At 44.3% G+C, this 7729-nt stretch overlaps 1 long non-coding RNA gene across 1 annotated transcript; it reads right to left on the bottom strand.

The window, feature by feature from the left end:
• Window positions 1–3214: 3214 nt before the first annotated feature.
• Window positions 3215–7146, bottom strand: LOC143687283 (uncharacterized). The gene is made up of 3 exons (XR_013177485.1): window positions 7021–7146; window positions 4900–4984; window positions 3215–3434 (listed from the first exon to the last, which is right to left on the bottom strand). It is a non-coding gene; the product is annotated as an uncharacterized LOC143687283 (long non-coding RNA).
• Window positions 7147–7729: the final 583 nt, after the last annotated feature.

Here is a 7729-nt window from a genome sequence, read left to right as displayed (position 1 = left end):
CTAAAGAGACTTGACAGGTAAATTTAATATATGATTCTAGACTGGATCCTTTCGCTGTAAAGGACACTATTGGGGCAAATGATAAAACCAAATGGGGTCTGAGGATTTGGCAGCAGTTATATGTCAATGTTAATTTCCTAAATTTGATTTTTGCATCATGGTTATATAGAATTTATATTTGTATTGTGATTACACTGAATTTCTTTTGTATAGGAAACATGAAAGTATTCAGAGGTGATGGGCCATCATGTTGCCAACTTACTCTCAAATTAAAAAAAACATTTTTTACTGTACTTGTAAACTTTTCTCAACTTTGTAATTATTTCAGCTTTTTAAAAAAATTTAAATTGAGGAGAGAAAAATGTATGCATTAGTTTCCTGGTTGCTAGAATAAATACATGCCTTGGCCTAACATGGGAATTTATTGGTTCATGGCTTCAGAAGCTAAAGGAGGCTTGCTTTTTTCCCAGAGTATCTTCTGGCTGACAGACAATCTTTGGGATTCCTTGACTTTACCATCACACAGCAGTGCACATGGTGGCATCTGATCCTTTTTCTTCCAGGTTCCATTGATTTCCAGCTTCTGGGTGCTCCCCATGGTTTCTTCTCTGTATCTAACTTTCTTTGCTTATAAGGACTTCTGCCGTATTGGATCAAGGCCCAGCCCCAGTCAGTTTGGGCATCTTAACTACTAACATCTTCAAAGGTCCTATTTTACAGATGGGTTCACACCCACAGGAGGCAGGGGTTGGGACCTGAACATGCCCTTGGTGGGGACATGATTCAATCCCTGACACTGAATATTGTATGCTATCATTTATCTGAGAAAGGAGACTATGATAGATATATGTATTTCTTTCTATTTTTTTTAATGGAAGGAAAAACCCATAAAATATGTTCTTAATAATTTTCTACAGGTGGGGAGGGAGCAGGGTGGACACAAGACTTTTTTTGGTGCATCTGGTTTTGTAGATTTGGCAATGGAACTGTATAAGTATGTTAGAAAGTTATAAAACAAAATGAAATGTAAACCATTTGTAGTAGCAAAAGATATGAAGCAACCAAAATGTCTATCATTAATGTCCTGGTTAAATAACTTTTTGCTACAGCTATAAAATTAATACTATGCAACTATTAAGAAATGTGTGAGTTCTCTAACTCCTTTTATGAAATGATGCTGTGCTGAACAATGTATCGCGTCAACTGCATTTATGTAATGGGGAATATAATATGTATTCATATTTGCCTACATTAAAAAGAAAACCTCTGGAAAGATACCCAAAATACAAATAATAGTAGTTGGAAAAGAAGAAATAGAGCTGATAGGAGCACAGATAAGAATAAGAATTTTTATTGCATGCCTTCTTATGTTGTCCCCAGTTTTGAACCATGTGAATGTATTACCTTTTCAAAAATAAAAATTAATTTAAAATAATTTTTAAATAAAATGTAAAAAGAAAGAAGTCCCCCAAATTAAAAGTGAAATAAAACAAAGGAACGTGTGTGTTTCAGTTCGCTAAAGATGCCAGAATGCAATATACCATAAATGGATTGGCTTTTATAAAGGGGATTTACTAAGTTAGAAGTTACAATCCTAAGGCCATGAAAATGTCTTAATGAAGGGACCAATAAGAAGATACCTTCTGGGAGGAAAAGCAGCTGGCATCCGGAACACCAAATGTTATTAGCTGGGAAGGCACATGGCTGGCATCATCATCTGGTCCTTGCTCCCAGTTTATTGCTTTCAGTTTCCAATTCCAGTGGCTTTTTCTCTCTAAGCATCTTGTATCCTTTCTTAAATTCTCCAGGGCAAACTCTGGATTTCATTTCTACGCTCAGCATCTCCAAACACCTGTTTCTGGTTTCATCTCTCTGCTTTCTGTGTTGGCTTTCCAAGCCTCTCTAGCTCTAAGCTCTCTGTGTCTGCTCTTTAAAGGACTCTGGTAAACAAATTCAGACTCACCTTGAGTGGGCAGGGTCACAGCTCCATGGAAATAATCTAATCAAAAGAATCTACCCACAATAAGTTTGGCCCCACAACACTGGATTAGAAAAACATGGCTTTTCTGTGGTACACATCAGCACACCATTCCTACCAATCCTAAAAACACCTATGGCTTTTCTGAGGGTCTTCAAAGTTTCCATGCACTATAATCACTTGCCAGAAACCTGTAGCCTCCAGATGGGTTCCTAGGTCAGTTTAGTCCTGAAACACAGAGGGGCCAGCCTCTCCAGAACATCTCCTTATCCCATACTATCAACAGCTCTTTCCAACATGAAAAGTTAGAATGAGCATAGCCCAAATACCCCTCAAGATTGAGAGAAAGATCAAAGGAGGAGGAGCTGTAACAGAGAAGAAAGGATTTAACAAATGGGTATGACTGCTGAATCATTACACTGATATTTCTTTTAGTCCTGTAGTAGCTAGAAGGAAAAACCTAAAATTGTGGAATTGTGACTTATACCAAACTCTGAAATTTGTTCTACAACAAATTGTTGTGGTGTGCTTTGAAATTTATTGCTTTCTTTTTTGTATATATGCTGTTTTCACAATTTAAAAAGTTGAATAAACTAACTATGATACTAAAAAAAAAGTCAGCACCCTAGGTTTCTAGTTGAAGGCATATTCACAAAGAAAGGAACTACAGAAAGTGACTTTAAAGCACAGTAATTCCACAAGATATTCTTAGTGGAACATATCCTATTAACAAAAAAAAAATTTTTTTTGAAAAAAAGTTAATTGCTTTTAGTAATTGTGCTGATGGTGATAGAGCTGGTTTTATTTTGAGCCTGTTATGCTCCATTGTGAAATAAGTCAAATGAGCGATTATGTTGGTGTGATTGAAACTGAGATTTTTTTGCCCAGTGGAAATGAAACACAGATACAAGATCAATAAAGTTAAGTAAAAATTCTTCAGTCCTAAATTTGATCAGAAATTTCTTTTTAAAAAAATGTCTTTTTAAAAATTGTTTTAAAACTAAACTCTATTTCTTAGCTCCTCTGTCTGAAAAGGACTCAAAATAATGATCAACCCAGTAGCAGTGAGCACCCTGGTACCCAGATTATACTCTTTAAATATCATCTCCTATTAAAAGTAGAAACAGAGATATCTTGATGTTTTGTTTGTTGTTGATTTTTTTAATTAATTTTAAAAAAAGTAGAAACAGATGTTCCTGGAGAAATTGTTGATTCCAGGGGTGGGGCAGGAAATGTACAGGATGAATGTAGAACAACTTGTCCTACCAGAAAGACCTTAAGGTCTAATAGGGCCATTTCAAAATTATTCAGGAGCCAGTCTGAATAAGATCCGAATTCTTGGCTAAGGGTGAGGCCATTTAAACATCAAAAAGGACAACCACCACAATGGACTAAAGCTCATCAGTGCTCTCCCAACTCATTGATCATCTTAGGAAGAGTTAAGGAATCACTCACTCTGAAAAGAGAAAGAATCAGGTATGCACCTTTCCTATATGAACTTTATTTTCTATATGAACTTTCCAATATGAACTGCACCAGTGAGTGAACCAGAGAGTAGATGAAGGAAGGCTCCCCTTATGGACGTGCTGCTGCTCTGCTCACATAGGAAGGAGGGATAGAATTACAAGACCCCATTTTGAAACCCTCAATGAAGCAATAGATCTAGGTGAGGAGTACGCAGAATGTGGTCCCAGATCCAGGTCCTTGGATTTCTTCATACATTTCAACCCAAATAGTCCCAGCAATCCGAACAGATTCTCAACCAATCCCAACAGATTAAAGGCAGAAGCAGATATGAGAATCCAGACATTAAAGAAATTTGCCAAAATGTAAGACAATGTCATTAAATATTTTTGTTTTTGAAAATGGTTATTTTTCATAAAATATGTTTTGTTAACATATAAGGTGTTTATTATTTTTAATTTTAAATTAATTAATAAATAGTTTAAAATTTCCTCAGTTTTAATTTCTAACAGGATGAATACCAATAGATATAACCCAAATAAATAAAAATTCCTTGGGCTCCTCAATTTTTTAAGAAGCAAGGAGTCCTAAGACTAAAAAGTTCGGTGTGATAAAAATCATCAATGTCTGATAATAACTGATGAAAGTCTACAATGCCACCCATAAACGTTTCTCACCTGAATAAATACATAAAACCTGAATATGATCAATCATCTAGATCTAAACATCAATTTATAGAAAATACAAGAACAAAAGAACACATTAAATGACAACATGGGAATGCATTTGACAAAATCCGACTGGGAGACTCTACAAACTGGGTTAAATGACCCAATTTCTACAACTGAAAATTGGAAAGCAATGACAGTAAAAAGAATATGGGGGAAACTGTCTTGGTGTAATTTAAAAGAAGCTGAAGAGACATATCATCCATGGATGGGCCACTTTTGGATTCCAGTTTAAACAAATGGGGGCCTAACTTAGACTGGGGAAGTTAGGAAAGGCTTGCTAGCAAAGAGGATGCTTGCAGTGTGTTTTGAAAGACAAATAGGAATTATCCAGGCAGAGGAGGAGGCGGAGTTCCAGAAGAGGTGCAAAGGCCGGGAGGTATGAACCATCCTCATTCTGGAAATGGTGGTAGGTCAGAGGAGTCAAAGTGGAGAAAGTGTACCAGGAAGTGGTGAGGGTGGGGCTGGGGAGGCAGGGATCAGATCAGGAAGTATGTGTACCGCAAACCAGGGAGAGACAGTCAGCTTTGTTTCAGGAAGTTTACTCTGGCTGCAGGGGAAATGGCTAAGAGGGATGGTGTAGGGCCTGCCACACCCACCCACTGGACCCCATCCCTTAGAGAATGAGGGGTGGCTCCCTTTACAGGAGTGGTTCCGGGGCCTTCTTGCCCAGGGAAAAGGCCCTTCTAGACTATGAGGTCCATGAAGGCTGGGAACATTCGATCTCACCTCCACATCTTCTCAGTGCCTGAACCAGGGTGATCCTGAGGGCGGGGAGATGCCAGAGCCAGCCCGAATGGAAGTTCTCTCTTAGCTGGAGGTTGGAGGAGGGGAAGGGTCAGGCAGGGAGGGCTGTGCTATCGATCCTGGGGCAGACCACCATGCAAAATGGACCCCAGAATCTCAGTGCCCGAAATAATGAAAGTAAGGATAGTGTCTACCTTAGGGGCTAAAATTCTGGCAGTAAAACAGGCTACTGAATATGTATGAAGCATTTAGCACACCCATCATATGTGGTCACTGCTCTGGGAGATGGAAGCAGACTGGTCTGCAGGGGCGGGGGGCCCTGTGGCCTAGGGTGACAGGAACAAGAGTCTGGGGGAGGGTGCTGGGAGGCACCGGGGTGATGATTTATCTCTCCGAGGCCCTCTCAGGAAAGTCGGGATTCAGAATGCTCCACCGCCTTGCTGGAGGAGTATCTTAGCAGATCTCACTGCTCAGGTCCTGGGGTGAGGGTCCTGCAGATTAGTGGGGGCCCTAGGCAGGTCAGATCCTGATCCCCCAGGCAAGGCAGTGCTTTCCCAAAGAACCTCAAGGGACCACCCATGCCCTTCCTCCTGCTCACCATGCCTGTCCTTAGGAAGTTCCCCTTAGCACCTCTCCTAAAGCCCTCATGCTGGAGCCTGAGCAGATGGCCCTGAGCGTGGCTGGGAGAGACAGGCCAAGGGTCTTTGAGGGGGAAAAAGCACATCAGAATTGGAGACCCCCTGAATATGGTGACAACTATACACCCTCAGCTTTGGTGGGATAGAGATGGGGTGGGGGGGGGTGGCGGTTCCTGGCTGTCTCCTGGGGGAGACGAGGACTGTCAGAGCTTCGTCCCCAGTCTGTGCCAACTTTAAAACCAATTTCCTTTATTGCTGTTGCCATTGGCTAAAACTCCAGATGAGCAAATTAACATTGGAAGTAGGTGGGCACAGTTAATACCTGCATATGGCTTTGTGTCCTCTCAGTGCTAAACAAAGATAACCTGAACTCTAAACAGTCAGCTCCAAGCTGCCCTCGCCACCCCACCCCACCCCACCCCCACAGCAGCATCTCCCTTCCTTGAGTAGATGATGGGCCTGTTTGTTCTGAAGGATCCCAGGGCCATTCCCTGCCTCTGTGCCATGGCAGCGTGGACCTACTCACCCGGCTCCGGCAGGCAGCTGGCATGCTCCCAGCCCCGCACCTCACTGCCCCACAAACAGGAAGTCCTGTATCACTGCAATTGCTGTGATTATCTTGAGACACCCGGGACCTCCAGACCAGGCTGGTGGAGAGGGGTAGAGGCCCCCCAGCTCCCTGACACCCACTGGGCAGGGGCTGCTCCTGGTTCCTGCAGGACCCAGGTCTGGAAGGTGGGAGTGGCTCTCTCTGCTGGCTGTGCTCCCGGGGGGCCCACTGCTCTCCCAGGACCCAAGCCCCAGTCCCCATGACTCTGAGGGCAGGACACTGTCATAATGGGGCGCCCTGCAACACCCACCTCTAAGAGCCGGGCCCAGTAGGTCCTTGAAGTAAGAATACTAGTTACAACCCCTTGCGAACACTTACTATATAAGTGCTAGATGCTTCTCACACTTTGGCTTTCTTAACAATAAATAGCCCCATAAGACAGGTACTGTGAACTTTCCAGGTAAGGACACAGAGATCAGTGAGTGAAGGTAAGAGCTGAGGCACACTGAGCACTCTCCAGCACTTTTCACACGTGGCCTCCTGCGCCACACGCACACACAGCACGAGCACACACACAGCCTGTGAGGCGGGTCCTGCCGTTACCCCCACGCCCAGGTCAGGAAACCGAACCTCAGAGCGGTCAGCACCTTGCATGAGGTCAGCCAAGCAGGGCAGGCGCCCGTGGGGACTCCAGCTGTGTGAGTCCTGAGCCCACTCTCGCCCTTGTCATCACAGGGCCATCCTGCCTGTCCCTCACACTCACGGCCAGTCACCGAAGGAGCCGGACTTGAACCCGAGGTGCTCTGGGCTTCCACCTTTTGACTCCTCCCTTCACCCTGCCTTACAGTCAGCTTAACAGAAAGCTCTGGGAGCTTCCCTCCCACAAAACCCTGGATCCTCTGGAGCCTTCCTTACCGTTCCCTGAATTTCTAGCCATCTCCTCTCCGCCTGCTCTCTCTGCACCAGTTCATCCTCCACCTCCACGCCGCCTTTCTCTCCTGGGCTTCCTGCCCGGACAAGCAAGGCGACTACCAAACCAGGCCACTTCCTTCTCTCAGGCCTCAGGCCCAGACCCCAGGAAGGAGGGGCCTGCCCCCTGCTCTGGAGAGCAGGTGTGTCACAAGTGCTGCAGGGGAGAGCACAAAGCTGGCTGGGGTCCAGGAATGCTTTGACAAGGAAACAGCTGTTAAGGTGGTCCTGAAGGATGGGTGGGCTGGGGTTCGTGGGGACATGTCCGGACAAAACCAGGCAGGAAGGCTGGTCTCTGGCCAGGGAGGAGAGTCAACCAGAGGGCCCCACAAACTCTAAGGAGAGGGCATTGCTCACCCTTAAAACCTTTCAGAGGGTCTGGAAGCCCTGGAAAGGCAAATGGGAAGTGGGGTGTATTGAGGGAGTGCAGTAGAGGCATCCTTTTTGCAGATGGACCTTTCACAGCGCTTGGAGTCTGGTCCCCTCACTGCCACGCTACCAAAGTGCTGTTACCCCCCCACCCCCCGGCCAAGTCATTTCTGTCCCTCTTCTCAGTGCTCTCATCTGTAAAACCGGGAAGAGCAGGGGTGGCAAGTTAACCAATGGTCAATTTTTTAGCATTACATCTTTTTGGTATTAGAGACGGGAAACTTTA

This window comes from Tamandua tetradactyla, chromosome 1 (genome assembly GCF_023851605.1).
Source record: "Tamandua tetradactyla isolate mTamTet1 chromosome 1, mTamTet1.pri, whole genome shotgun sequence".
NCBI lineage: Eukaryota > Metazoa > Chordata > Mammalia > Pilosa > Myrmecophagidae > Tamandua > Tamandua tetradactyla.
This window is presented reverse-complemented; position numbering and strand designations above follow the sequence as displayed.